At 43.8% G+C, this 15,148-nt stretch overlaps 1 protein-coding gene across 6 annotated transcripts in view; it reads left to right on the plus strand.

Annotated features, from left to right (window-relative positions):
• Positions 1–15,148, plus strand: part of syt12 (synaptotagmin XII) — a 215,466-nt gene that overhangs the window by 57,311 nt on the left and 143,007 nt on the right. Inside the window, exon 2 of one of the 6 annotated variants that reach the window (XM_072591980.1) lies at positions 8,402–8,486. The exons of the other annotated variants lie outside the window; for them this stretch is intronic. The gene's annotated coding sequence lies outside the window, so the exon portion shown is untranslated. The remainder of the gene's footprint in view (positions 1–8,401; positions 8,487–15,148) is intronic. 6 annotated transcript variants of the gene reach the window in all.

Below are 15,148 nucleotides of genomic sequence, written 5' to 3' on the forward strand. Positions count from 1 at the left end.
CTGAGGTCAACAATCAGGGACACACACGGTGAGGGAACATGGGAGGGCACTGAGGTCAATGATTAGGGACATACACGGTGAGGGAACGCAGGAGGACACTGAGGTCAACAATCAGGGACATACACGGTGAGGGAACATGGGAGGGCACTGAGGTCAACAATCAGAGACACACTGTGAGGCAACGCAGGAGGACACTGAGGTCAACAATCAGGGACACACACGGTGAGGGAACACAGGAGGACACTGAGGTCAACAATCAGGGACATACACGCTGAGGGAACGCAGGAGGACACTGAGGTCAACAATCAGAGACACACAGGGTGAGGGAACATGGGAGGGCACTGAGGTCAACAATCAGGGATACACAGTGAGGGAATGCAGGAGGACACTGAGGTCAACAATCAGGGATACACACGATGAGGGAATGCAGGAGGACACTGAGGTCAACAATCAGGGACACACACGGTGAGGGAACACAGGAGGACACTGAGGTCAACAATCAGGGACATACACGCTGAGGGAACGCAGGAGGACACTGAGGTCAACAATCAGAGACACACGGTGAGGGAATGCAGGAGGGCACTGAGGTCAACAATCAGGGACACATGGTGAGGGAACATGGGAGGGCACTGAGGTCAATGATCAGGGACACACATGGTGAGGGAACATGGGAGGGCACTGAGGTCAATGATCAGGGACACACATGGTGAGGGAATGCAGGAGGGCACTGAGGTCACAATCAGGGACACACATGGTGAGGGAACATGGGAGGACACTGAGGTCAATGATCAGGGACACACATGATGAGGGAATGCGGGAGTGCACTGAGGTCAACAATCAGAGACACAAACGGTGAGGGAACAAGGAAGGGCACTGTGGCCAACGATCAGAGACACACACAGTGAGGGAATGGAGGAGGGCACTCTTTCAAACTGGATCTAAAATTCAAAAGAGTGGGTGGTTGCCTTCACAGGGGAAGGAGAGGGTTGGCTTTTTTTCCCATACATGGGATATGAGCATCACTGGCTGGTCAGCATTTATTGCCTGTCCCTAGTTGCCCTTGAGAAAGTGGGGGTGAGCTGCTTTCTTGAACCACTGCAGTTCACGTGCTGTAGGTTGACCCACAATGCCATGAGAGAGGAAATTCCATGACTTTGACCCAGTGACAATGAAGGAATGGCTATATATTCTACATTAGGATGATGAATTGCTTGGAGGGGATCTTGTGGTTTTCCCATGTATCTTCTGCCCTTGTCCTTTTAGATGGGAATGGTTATGAGTTTGGAAGGTAGTGCCAATGTACCTTTGGTAAATTTCTGCAGTGCATCTTGTGGCTAGTATATACTGCTGTAACTGAGCATTGGTAATGGATGGAGTGGATGTTTGTTGATGTGGTGCCAATCAAACTAGCTGCTTTGTTATGAATAGTGTCAAGCTTCTTGAGTGTTGTTAAGCTGAACCCATCCTTTGGAGTGTTCCATCACATTGCTGACTTCTGCCTTGAAAATGGTAGACAGGCTTTAGGGAGTCAGGGGGTGAGTTACTTGCCATTGTACTTATGGCCTCTGACCTGTTCTTGTAGCCACTGTATGCATGTGGTGTGTCCAGTTGAGTTTCTAGTCAATAGTAATACCAAGGATGTTGATAGGGAATTCACTGATGGTAACACCACTGAATGTCAAGAGGCAATGATTAGATTGTCTCTTATTGGAGATGGTCATTGCCTGGCATTTGTGTAGTGTGAATGTTACTTTTCACTTGTTAGCCCAAGCCTGGATATTGTCCAAATCTTGTTGCATTTAATCATAGTCTGCTTCAGTATCCGAGGGTAGCATGGCCCCCTTATTTTGAAGCCATTAATGAATCCTATCATGTTACACGATAGCAAATCCAATATAGCCTGCTCTCTTCTTGGTTCTGCAATGCGATGCACTAAGAAACTAACACTAATGCAGTATATTACTTAACCATAGAAAATTCCTCCACCTCCTTGATTATTTGTAATTTATTGATTTTAAATTCACAGAATATCGGCTTTGCAACGCACAAAGCAGAATTCAGTTGCAAGCTGCCAAAACAACAATTAGCAACAAATGTGATTAGTGCTCATTGCTGGCAATAATTCCATTTACCAGCAATGTAGAAAATTAGAATGAAACTGAAAAAAGGAATGTTCACTGCATTGAATGATAATAATGAAGTTTGTGCCAATATAAGTCTAGAGAAGTGAAGCAAATAACATGTGACAAAAGTTTTTATATTTACTTGTACATTTTCTAAGGGAAACCACATCGCCATAAAACATAAGACTGATACATTCTCAATCACCTACAGGCAGAAGTGCTCAGGGGCAGGTCCATTCAGATCTCAGGCTGAGGTCTCCAATGTCCCACTCAATGTGACTGAAAGCACTGAATACTGCAAAGACTGTGGACCTTGACAACATTTCAGCAATAGTACTCAAGATATGTACCCCAGAGCTATACGTGCCTTTAGCCTGTTTCAGGAAAGCCATAACACTGGTATCTGCCTAACAGTATTAATTTGCCCAAATATTTGCTGACCACAAAATTAAATCCAGCCAATTCCTGCCCATCAGTCTACTCTTGAACAGCAGTAAAGTGATGAAAGATCTCATCAACATTGCCTAACGCAGAGGAAGAAGGTTATGATTATTGGAAACTAACCCCCACCTACTCTCCTGGTTTTCTATTTGTTGCCCCTTTGCTGCCCACCATTCCTGCTCATGCAAACCTCATAAAATTGAAACCTGTTATTGCCATGTTAAATAGGACCTTGACTTCCCCTAGCCTTGACTGTTCTCCAGCTTGTAACAAATGGGTTACAAATAGGTTACAAATGGGTTGAGAAATATTCAAGAAAGGAAACCACAATTTATTCATTTGTAATGGTGTCATGGGATATGACCAGCACCTGCTCTTCATACATTATTATATTAACATGGCACTAATACTAAGGAAGAGGAACGTTCAGCACAATCATTATTCATTTGAAAACATTATTATCATGCCAGTTGGTTTTAATTCCTGGTGCATCTCGATATCAGTGACTTGAGGGAGTTCAAAATAAAGTATTCAGTGATGTATAATGATATCAGTGTAATTGTGCAAATAGAGATCATGATGCTTGGGGCTGGTTATTTTGAGTGAAACAAGTAGGTTATCTGCATGCTTTGCATAATCAACAACTCTGCAATTCAGCTTGTGAGCATTCCTAGTGAGCCACACAAAAAAATGGGGAAACCAATTAGTGGAGAAAATGCCAAGTAAATTGTAAATCAGACCTGTCACTTTGCGATGGAGTTTAATCGCAATGTCACCTTTACACGGGTCTCTTGGCTGTGAGGATGGGATTACAATTAGAACCATGCATATTGAAGAGACTTGGATGTCTGGTGCTATGACAGTGAGTCATAAGGAAGAAATATGTTTGTGATGAAGGAGGGTACTGGGTTATTTTGTGGATGCATGGTTTAGTTAATTTCACCTCACAGTATATCATTTTGTATCTGTCTTCAGCTGTCTTTGGGAATTACAAGGAATATTTCAGCTATTTTACAGAAATTAGCTGGATGTTTCCTTTCTTTGGGCTTTCTTGCTTCTCTGACCACCATGAATAGCATCTGGGATACCAGTGCATGATTAAGGTGGTTTATTAAGGTGGGTTATAGGTGGACCTAATGGAGTGCAAGAAGCCAAAAGTTTTTGTAAATCTCATTATTTTTACAAACAGCTTTATGTGTGTTACTGCAAATCTTAAATGGTGGTGCGGAGTATAATAAATCGGTCAATAAATCTTAAGAAGGTGTGCTCCAAGGGATTTTGTGGTAGTGTCCCTACCTCTGAGCCAGGAGGCTGGGGTTCAAGTCCCATCTGCACTGGAGGTGTGTAATAACATCACTGAACAGGTTGATTTAAAACAAAATTTATAACAATGTATTTTCTCTTGGCTTATTAAGTGTTGCATTCTGTTTAGACTCAGCATTATTCAATTGTACAGTTTGTAGTACAACTGATCTCGAAATTTGTTCTGCTTCATAATGAACTTGCTTTTAATTAGTTCCCATGATGTGACACAGCCACATGCATTCACTATCACTGTCTGCATTGACAACTGTTCTGTTCTGCAGCAGTAATTTTCCTCAGTTACTTCAGAGGATAATATGTCTCACTTGAGAACGGGAGTCACATGTCAGCCAGATCAAGTAATGATTGCAGATCGCCTTTTCTGAAGAACATTAGTGAGCTTCTGCAAAATTCCAGTGGCATTTATGTTTATTTGGTTAGTGCTATCACAATTAGAGCTCTCAGCTTTCCACCCTGAGATTGAAACTCATATAACCTTTGAATCACGAGTACAATAATATTAACATCCGACTTGACATACACATCTGAAACTTGCAATGGAATCCAATATTGAGAGCTCTGTGCCAAACCTTTCCAATCCAGGATATTCCGACTGCTTTAGGATCCAAGCTCACACACAAAAGTTATCAGAGCCTATTGGATTCGGGGAAAGAAGTGGGAGAAGAGGGAAGTTAAAAAAAAGAGCAATTTATATGGTCTCAGATCAACCATACAGGCAGAACAGTATAAAAGGAAGAGACTGAGATAGTTCTCTAGTCAACCGTAAAGGAACCACAGTGCACATGCATCCCAGACCGAATATAAAAATATAGCAATTTAGTATTGTAGGTCTGCTCAAAGTACCACTTATAAATTGTGCACTGGCAATGATTGCAGTAAAGTATTTTGACCCCAGGTCTACAAAGCGAAAGTGGATATGCCTGATGAATGACAGCAGCCAATTTCTTTCTTAATGATTCTGTTTAATCTGAAAGATTATTTCTGCGGTTCGAATCTGCTCTTGAGATCACCACTGTCCATCTTTGTGATTGGTGGCTGATTGTAATTTAACACCACCCCCGCCACTTTCACTGTCTGTGGAGCAGGAGTATGATGTGTACTGGTTCGAAACTAATGGTCAAGAGTGTGGTGCTGGAAAAGCACAACAGGTCAGGCAGCATCCAAGGAGCAGGGGAGTCGACGTTTCGGGAAAGAGCCATTCATCAGGAATGAGGCTTGTGAACCGAGGGGGTGGAGAGATAAATGAGGGGGGGGAGTGGGTGGTTGGTCTGGGGGGGAAGTAGCTGAGAGTGCAATAGATAGATGGAGGGGTAGTGGTGATAGGTCGGAGAGGAGGTTGAAGTGGATAGGTGGGAAGGAAGATGGACAGGAGGGACAGGTCATGAGGTGGTGCCGAGTTGAAAGGTTGAATCTGGGATAAGGTGGAGGGAGGGGAACTGAGGAAACTGGTGAAGTCCATATTGATGCTGTGTGGTTGGAGGGAACTGAGGCAGAAGATGAGGCATTCTTCCTCCAGGCATCAGATGGTTAGGGTTTGGTGATGAAGGGGGCCCAGGACCTGCATATCTTTGGCGGAGTGGAAGGGGGAATTGACGTGTTCGGCCACGGGGCGGTGGGGTTGGTTGGTGCGGGTGTCCCAACACTCGACTCTCATCTCCAGCATCTGTAGTCCTCACTTTCTCCAAACTAATGGTGCCTGTGTTCAAATAACTGTGAACTCTGAACAATGTATAGCCATTATTCTCCTGAGCAAACACAGCAAATAATTCTTATTCTGCTAAGAGGAGACTCCATACAATGATAATGAAAAATGTTTTCCCTGCTGAGCAAACAGGAGCTCAAGACATCCTTATTCCACCGAATAAACAAAAAAAAAGTTCATACTTACACGGCAAATTATCCTGAACTGCTGAGTAAACAGGACTTCCCCAGGCAAATTAATCTTATCCTGCTGAATAAAGAGGAATACCATGAAATTGCATTCAGTCAATATTTTACCCTGATAACTAAGATCAGATTTGCATTATTTGTGTTATCATCATAATTTGGGCAACTATGTACAAAATAAAACAAAACAAAAATTTGATGTTGCATCTTTCAGATTCACACCACCAACTTGTTCCTGCAGGACTGTTTTAATGCATGACTGGATCGTTTTCACTTCAGGATTCCATTCTTCCCTTTCGGTAAAGTTTTTAAAGAAGTGACTAACCTGGAATGAACTTTTTAAAAATGCAAATATTTAAGGATATTCCAAATTCTACCATACCATACCAAACTTTTGTAAAATGATTGAATGGCCTTTTGATTAGATTAGATTCCCTACAGTGTGGAAACAGGCCCTTCAGCCCAACAAGCTCACACTGACTCTCTGAAGAGTAATCTACCCAGACCCATTGCCCTCTGACTAATGCACTTAGCACTATGGGCAATTTAGCATGGCCAATTCACTAACCTGCACATCTTTGGACTCGGGGGGGAAACTGGAGCACCCGGAGAAAGCCCACACAGACACGGGGAGAATGTGCAAACTCCACACAGACAGTCATTCAATACTGGGATCGAACCTGGGCCCCTGGAGCTGTGAGGGAGCAGTGCTAACCACTGAGCCACCGTGCCACCCCTGAGCTTTCCAACACACTACTACTGAGGTTAGGTGAAAGTGAGTATTGCAGATGCTGGAGATGAGAGCCAAGAGTGTGGTTCTGGAAAAGCCCAGCTGGTCAGGCAGCATCCAAGAAGCAGGAAAATCGATGTTTCAGGCAAAAGCCCTTTGTCAGGAATCTATTGAGGTTACACCATTCTTAAAAAGGACTACATAGAACATAGAACAATACAGCACAATACAGATCCTTCAGCCCCCAATGTTGTGCGGGCTTTTTACCCTACTCTAAGATCAAACTAACCTACATATTGTTCATTGTCCTATCCTCCATGTGCCTATCCAAGAGTCACTTAAATGGCCCAAATGTATCTGACTCCACTACCACTGCCACAGTGCATTCCACATACCCACCACTCTGTGTATTTCTGGGCTGTGGCTGTTGTGGATGCCTGGAGCAACCTTGCAGTGATGTCAATAAGCTGCACATCACTGAGAATAAATGGTACATTGTGCGCAAATTTAAAGCATTCCATATGAGACTAAAGTAGAAAGACTATGGCCTGAATATTACTTGCTTTGGCCAAATCCAAGCTGCATCAAGTTTATTTGAGTGCTTCTGTCCACAAGACCTACAGAGATTTCTCCCCTTATCTTACCAAACTCATCTTATTATCAATCTATCACTATCTCATTGCTTCCCTTCTGTCTGATTGCAGTCCTATTTTACCAGGCTTTATCTCCAGAACAACTCACCACTCCCCTGACATTGACCCAAACACCAGCATCTGTTGCATCTGCACCATCTTTAAACAGTTGCTATGCATCCGGACAAGTGTTGGCAATCCAGAGTTGCCTTCACTAGCAAAATAATGGTACTAAAAAGTTCATCCCACACAGTTGGCATGGCTGACACTCCCTTGCACATACAACCCCATTCCTTCACTGTCAGTGCTGTTCAACCCCTCATCTTATCTGTCCTCAGCTACTTCCCATCTAATACCCACTGGATATCAATACTACTTTGTTCCTAATGCCAATGGAGAAGAAGAGATACAAGCAAGCAATCACACAATTCCAAACATTAGCCTTACCTTCGGTTCTGAGGAAGGATCACTGGACTCAAAACTTTAACTGTGCTTTCTCACCACAGACATTGCCAGACCTGCTGATTTTCTCCAGTCATTTCTGTTTTTGTTCCAAGTATTTGCAGTCTGCAAAAAAAACAAACAAAGGTAGCATTTCACCCCAAACTGCAAACTGAATGCTGGCATTGTCACCAATGTCAGTTGTATATTCTGTGATGGTTCGCTGCGCTCAGACCTTGCCTGGTGTCAGTCAGCTCCTCCCTGGCGTGCAGTGCCCAATGTCTTTGACATTTGTCATAGTCAATGATGGCTTCGTCCTACCTTCTTCCTCCTTCTTTGAATAATGCTCCTCAACATGCAGGACATTGTTTCATTGCATACTCCAATTGTCCAGTAGACAGCACACCAGGATAATGCAACATACTCTGTCCAGACTATACTGGAGGGCACCCCCAGACTAGTCCGTGCATAAGCAGCCACATCTTCCACAGCCATATTAGTTGCTCGCCATGGCCTTGGTCGACTTTATTATACCTGTGAACCGTATCAGCCAGTCGTTCAGAGGTCAGTGCAATAAGCCCTGGTTGCAGTGGGTAATTTCTGTCGCTAGGTAACCAGCCTTGTAAAGGCATCTGGACCCTCGAAAGTATTTGGTACATGAGAGTGCTTCAGAATGTGAGAAATTTCTGAACAATTTACATGACAGCATACTTAACAATGGGAAGTTGAGATAACTCTTCAGTATAGGCTTAAAGAAAATCAAATAGCAATAATGTTTTTGTCGCTGCCCATATTTTTGAAATCTTTTTTCAATATTCACACAGAAACATTTGTTCGTACCATGGAGAAGGAAGACAAGTTTGAAATGAAGGATAGAACAGGGGTGGAAAGTAAAAGTGGAAGGCGAAGGTAACAAGAGCTTACGCAAAGTTACGTCACAGTACAAAAGGAATGTGTAAAACTGTTAAAGAGATAAACCTAGAGGTTCTGTGTATGAATGCATAGAATGTTCACAATAAGATGGATAAATTAGCAGTGCAAATCATTCTAAATAGGCACAATATGATTGTGGGATGAGAGTGTGATGCTGGAAAAGCACAACCGGTCAGGCATCATCCGAGGAGCTGGAGAATCGACGTTTCAGGCATAAGCCCTTCATTAGGAATGGCTTATGCCTGAAACATCAATTCTCCAGCTCCTCAGATGCTGACTGACTGGCTGTGCTTTTCCATTATCATACTCTTGACTCTCATCTCCAGTATCTGCAGTCCTCACTTCCTCCACGACTTTGTTGTGATTGTACAGACATGGTTGGTGGTGACTTGTGCGTCTGACTTCGGTGGTGGGTGAGCTCTTGGAAGTGATTCTGAAAGATAGGATTTGCATGCATTTGGAGAGGCAAGGATGGATTATGGATAGTCAGCATGGTTTTGTGCATGGGAAATCAAACTTGATTGATTTTTTGAGCAAGTAACCAAGAAGATTGATGAGGGAAGAGTAGTAGACGTTGTTTACTTGGACTTTAAGTGAAGCCTTTGACAAGGCTCTGCATGGTAGACTAGTAAAGTTAGATCACATGGGATTCAGAGTGAGATTGCCAATTGGACTCAAAATTGGCTTGATGGCAGGAGACAGAGTGATGGTGGGGGGTTGTTTTTCAGACTGGAGGCCTGTTACCATGGTGCTCCATCGGAAACAGTGCTAGGTCTGCCTATGTTTACCAAATATATAAATTATTTAAGAGAGAATATAGAAGACATGGTTAGTATGTTAATGTATGACACCAAAATTGGTAATATAGTGGATAGTGAAGAATGCTATCTAAGATTAAAAAGAGATTTTGATCAATTGAGTCAATGTGCTGAGGAATGGCAGATGGATTTTAAAGTGGATAAATGTGAGGTACTGCATTTTGGTAAAACAAACAAGGGTAAGACTTATACATTTGAAAGTATGGCCTTGGGTAGTGATGTAGAAGAGAGAGAGAGCTGTAGGTTCAGGTACGTCATTCATTGATGTTTGCATCACATGTGAATTGATTGGTTAAAAAGATGTTTAGTACACTTGCCTTTATTGCTCAGACCTTTGAACGTAGGAGTTAGGACACCATGTTGACGTTGTCCAGGATGTTGATGAGGTCTCATCCGGAATACTGGCGTCCAATTATAGTCACCCTGTTGTAGGAAGGATATTATTAAGCTGGAGACGGTTCAGAAAAGGTTTGCCAGAATGTTGCAGGGAATGGAGGGGTTGAGTTATAAGAAGAGACTGGATAGGCTGGGACTTTTCGCTGGAGTGTAGGAGGTTGAGGGGTGATCCTGTAGAGGTTTTTAAAATCATGAGGGGCATAGATATGGCAGGTATCTTTTCCTTAGGATGGGGGATTTCAAGGCTATGAGACATATTTTTAAGGTGAGAGGAGAAAGATTAAAAAAAAGATATGGGGGCAATTTGTTTTTACACAGGGTGGTTCATGTGTGGAATGAACTTCCAGCGGAAGTGGAGGATGCGGGTACAGTTACATCGTTTAAAAGATATTTAGATAAGTACATGAATAAGAAATGTTTGGATGGATATGAGCCAAGAGCAGACAGGTGGAACAAGTTTAGTTTGGGATTATGGTTAGCATGGATTAGTTGGACCAAAGAGTCTGTTTCCTTGCTATATGACTCTGTGACTTCATGATATGAAAGTAAGGATCTATTGAAAAGGGAGAATTGAAAGAAATTCATACTGGGGAAGAAAACATACTGAAGTCAGTAATGGGACAAGAAGTGATAAATTCCCAAGGCCTGATGCCACAGATATTTTTGTAAATCCTTTCATCGGAGATCTTCGTACCCCTCAAAACTCCCTTCATTCCAAAAATTCCAAAAATGAACCATGGGTAATTACATGGAAAATTCTCTGGAAATTAAAAGAAACAGAAAGCAAGTGTAGATGGGAGCAGTTTTCAAATCCAGAAGGTCATTTTCAGTCAAATCAAATAAATATTGTAATAGTTTACAGTGCAGATATGCAAAAGTAGGATTCTTTGGCAAGTGAAAAATCACTGAGATTCAAAATATAACATTAAACTTAACATTCCCTTTTACTTTAAAGTGGTATAGTGCATTTAAAGTCTTTGGGCAGTATGAGCTGCACTTCACATACAGATCCACTGTACTGTTTTAATCAGCTATATAATGGTGATTGGACTCCTTAGAGTCTCAGTCCACAGTTATAAAATACTGAACTTGTAGTATTTTGTTGCCAAATTGGCAATAGTACAAAGACAGAATCAGCAGCATTTCAATAAAGCTGTTGGAAGGCAAGGATTATTGCAGTTCCCTTATGATATTAAGGGCATGTAGGCACTGGGGAAGGTGCAAATAAAGATGTATAAAGATGGAATGCGGACTCCAAGATTATGAGTGTTCGTTCAACCCAAACAGACTGGAGTGACCTTCTTTAGGAAAAGAGAAGGCCAAAGGGGTGAGATCCTTAATGACACAAGGGTTGATAGTGTGATACAGTCTTGGTTAGAGACAAAAACAAAACTGCAGATGCTGAAATCCAAGGTAGACAAGTAGGAAGCTGGAAGAACACAGCAAGCCAGGCAGTATCAGGAGTTAGGAGAAAGAGAGGACTGCAGATGCTGGAGATCAGAGCTTAAAAATGTGTTGCTGGAAAAGCACAGCAGGTCAGGCAGCATCAAAGGAACAGGAGAATCGACATTCCTGAAGAAGGGCTTATGACCGAAACGTCGATTCTCCTGTTCCTTTGATGCTGCCTGACCTGCTGCGCTTTTCCAGTAGCACATTTTTAAGCTAGCATCAGGAGGTAGAGAAGTTGATATTTCAGGTGTAACCCTTTTTCAGGACTAGAGTAGGGTTACACCTGAAATGTTGACTCCTCCACCTCCTGATGCTGCCTGCCTTGTTGTGTTCTCCTAGCCTCCTGCTTCTCAGTGTAATATAATCAGCAGTCAATTTGCAGATGGAGTCATCAAGAAAATTGAACCAATTCTGCAGCTAGAACAGTGGAAAACCTGAGAATTTGGGAGTCATGCAAACCGGCGACCATGATAGGGGATGGAATCATTATTAGGGCTCAAAAGACTACAGAGAGAATCATAGAATCCCTTCAGTGTAGAAGCAGGCCATTCAACCCATCAAGACCACACTAACCCTCCAAAGAGCATTCCACTGAGATCCAACCCCACCACTCTCTCCCTGTAACCCTGCATTTCCCATGATTAATCCACCTAGGACACTCCAGGGCAATTTAGCACAGCCAACCCACCTAACCTGCACAGCTTCGTAGGAGGAATCCAGAGCACACGGAGGAAATCTATGCGCGCGCAGGGAGAATGTGCAAACTCCACACAGACAGTCGCCCAAGGGTTAAATTGAATCCAGGTCCCTGGTGCTGTTAGGCAACAGTGATAACCACTGAGCCACCATGCCACCCTACAACGTGGTAGAAACCCAGCGAGGCCTATCCCGATGTTGGAAACAACCCACCCCTTTTTTTTAAAACTAATTTCTGGGCATCGATGAGAGATTTTCACTCAGCAGCAGTGAGCTGCCTATGAAGGGTGAGTATGGCTTGTTAACTACCTTATTAGTGGCAGATCTTGCTTCATTAAAATGCAGCGTTATATCTTATCACCCAGTGCAAGCAAGCAAACTACATGCCAAGGATTCTCAACGTGGGTTCCTGATAGCTGCGAGGAGCCTCCATGTTGATCACCATGCAACAGATTCTCAGGGCACACTTTGTGGGCACAGGGAACCAACATCCACACACATTGGTAACTGACATGCCAGCCTCTAAGAATCCCCTTACGGTATGCTTCTATATTGCAATGCTGCACCTTGGGGTACAATGGCAGCTGCTATTAATGCTGCAACAAAGACACATTGTATAGGCCCAGTTCGTGGACTGGCCATAGGCTGCATTTCTGGCCAGTTTGTATATTCGCTTGGCACTCGTTTACTTGGACCTGAGCTGGGAGATGCCCACAGGCTTCTTGCTCCTTGCCTTACTTTGTCTTTTTGAGTCTTGCCCCTCCACCAGAGATACCAAGCTCACAGTACTGCTGTATGGTCATTGTCATCTAGCACAAATACAAAGCTCGATGTGGTTTTCAGACATCCTCAGTCAAGTCAAGGAGATCGCCTTCGGTCAGGAGTCCTGAGGCAGAAACTCAAGGGTAGCTCCAATACTAGTCCGGAGGCTTGGACATGGTCAGTCACTCAGGGCTGTCAAAGTCAGGATCCTTTTCTCATAAAGGCTGAGGGGTTGAATGGCAGGCATACTGCTACCAGTTTTGACTTCTCCTGCCCTGTTGTGAGCTGTTTTTTTTCCAGATTATGGTAGAGGCAGATGTTAAGGGAGATGAAAGTGGGCCACACAGATGGTTTAGCTACAAGTATCCTCGGTGCATGAGTGATTCAGCAGAGGGCAATCAATGGGGTTATTGGGTTTGGATGGATGAAAACCAATGACAGAAGGTGCTGCAGGCTAACAGTGAGAGTGGCAGAGCATGAGCTTTGGTGGGAGGTGAGGGCAGTAGCAGGGGTAGAGTGAGTGCCAGGTATCGAGAGGGGGATGGTAGCACTTTTGCTGGCAGAGTGGAAAGGGACATTGACTTACATTCAACAGCGCTGAGCAATTCTCCAGAGAGGTGAGACTGCACGGACTTGGGGTGATGGGGAGGGCAACATAGGGACCAAGCTGGCACAGCATGGTGTCTCGGCATCCTCTGCTGGCCCTGGGGACAAGGGAATATTACACATCTGCACTCCCCCCATCAGCGTCAGGATTCCAGAGACCCATCTGCATAGTGGGACACTAGTTACTCCTTCTTTGCATGTCCAGAACTAATGTCAGGAAGTGTGCAGGGCAGCTGTGGAATAAACCATGTTTGTCCAAATGTCCAACAGCCTTATAAAGATGGCACCAGTACCAGGGATGCAAGCCCATTCCAAGATATTCCCAACATTGAATTGAATTGTTTTAGAGTTATATTTTCTGCAGCTTTTCTTCAGAAAAATAAGGGGTAGGGTGGGCGATGTCTGTAGAAACCTGTAGCATTTTAACAGGATTAGACCAGGAAGGTTCCTCATGGCAGGTGAGTCCAGGTCCAGAGAAGTGACCGTGTAAAGATTCAGGGTAAACCATCTAGGACTGGGAGGAGGAGAAATTTCATAACCCAGAGAGTGGTGAGCCGGTGGAAAACATTAACACAGAAAGCCGTCGAGAGCAAAACATTGCATGATTTCAAAAATAAGTAAGATATAGAATTTGGGGCCAAAGGGATTGAAGGATTGTGGGAAAAGTGGGAACAAGCTATGAATTGAATGAGAATAATGAATGACAGAATAAGTTTGAAGGGCCAAATGGGTACTCTTGCTCCAATTTTCAAGGCTTCTAAATTTGCTTCTATGTTTCAGGTACGGTGTTGGATTGAACGGGGTTGCATTCAGATGAGAGAGGCAGGCTGGGTAGTTAATGAGGAGATTTTGGTAAGATGTGGTAAGGGAATGTGATAGACCTCTATGCAACACGACAAAGCTAACATTTCACCAAAGCAATGTAAGACTCATTCCTGAAGAAGGGCTTATGCCCGAAACATCGATTCTCCTGCTCCTGGATGCTTCCTGACCTGCTGCGCTTTTCCAGCAACACATTTTTCAGCAATGTAAGATTCAGCCCAGTGTGATCGGCTTTCGGAGGACACTCTGAGGATGAGGTACAATATGCCTGACCAAACAATGTCTCTGGGAAAGAACCCTGATTAATGAACCTTGACCCTAAATTAATAATCACTAATAGTTGGACAGGTTAGGGCATGAGCCTGTGGTGGGCAGTTGGTAAAATGGACTGTGAGGCAGTGTCATTGGTGCTAAGGATGTCAAAATCTCTTGCTTTCCATTTTTGAAGAGATGGGCTCACTGATTGATTCTACCTTTTGCCAAGATGCGTTCTGCATCTGCAGTGAGCAGGCTCCACCATTTAATCCCTCTCCTGCCGTGCCCCCACCCCACAATCATCGCCCACCACTGACTTCCCCAGGTCATTCGTGGACCTTCTGTGAAATTGGGCCAACGGGAAGATGGCCCAAATTGGCCATGTAGTGGGATCTGCTGGTATCGAGCAGCTGGGCTACACAAAACCCCAGGAGCTGGGTCACAGCTTGGTCAGCAGTCTCAGTTGGTGTGGCAAATTTCGGGCTGTCTAACCATATTGGGAAAAGAGATGGGGAGAGAATTCGAGACATTGGATTTATGCATAGACAATGACCCAACAGAGCATGCCGCCCGCAGATGGTGGAAGCTGAGACCAGTGTCACAACTCCTTCCAGTGTTGTATCTTGCAGCAGATCCCAGTGCACTGCTATCTCCAATCTCATGATCCTTCTGTATGGCTAGTGGAATCACACATCCTCATGGCCAACCTAACTCTGAGGTGCCACTTAGCACCAGAGAGAAGGGGAGGAAAGTGTGACTTGATGGTCAAAGAATAATCTGAGTGGAAATAGAGAGTGTGTGTTGTCTATTACATTTCAAGTGGCAAAATATGTT

This window comes from Chiloscyllium punctatum, chromosome 22, assembly GCF_047496795.1.
Source record: "Chiloscyllium punctatum isolate Juve2018m chromosome 22, sChiPun1.3, whole genome shotgun sequence".
Lineage (NCBI taxonomy): Eukaryota > Metazoa > Chordata > Chondrichthyes > Orectolobiformes > Hemiscylliidae > Chiloscyllium > Chiloscyllium punctatum.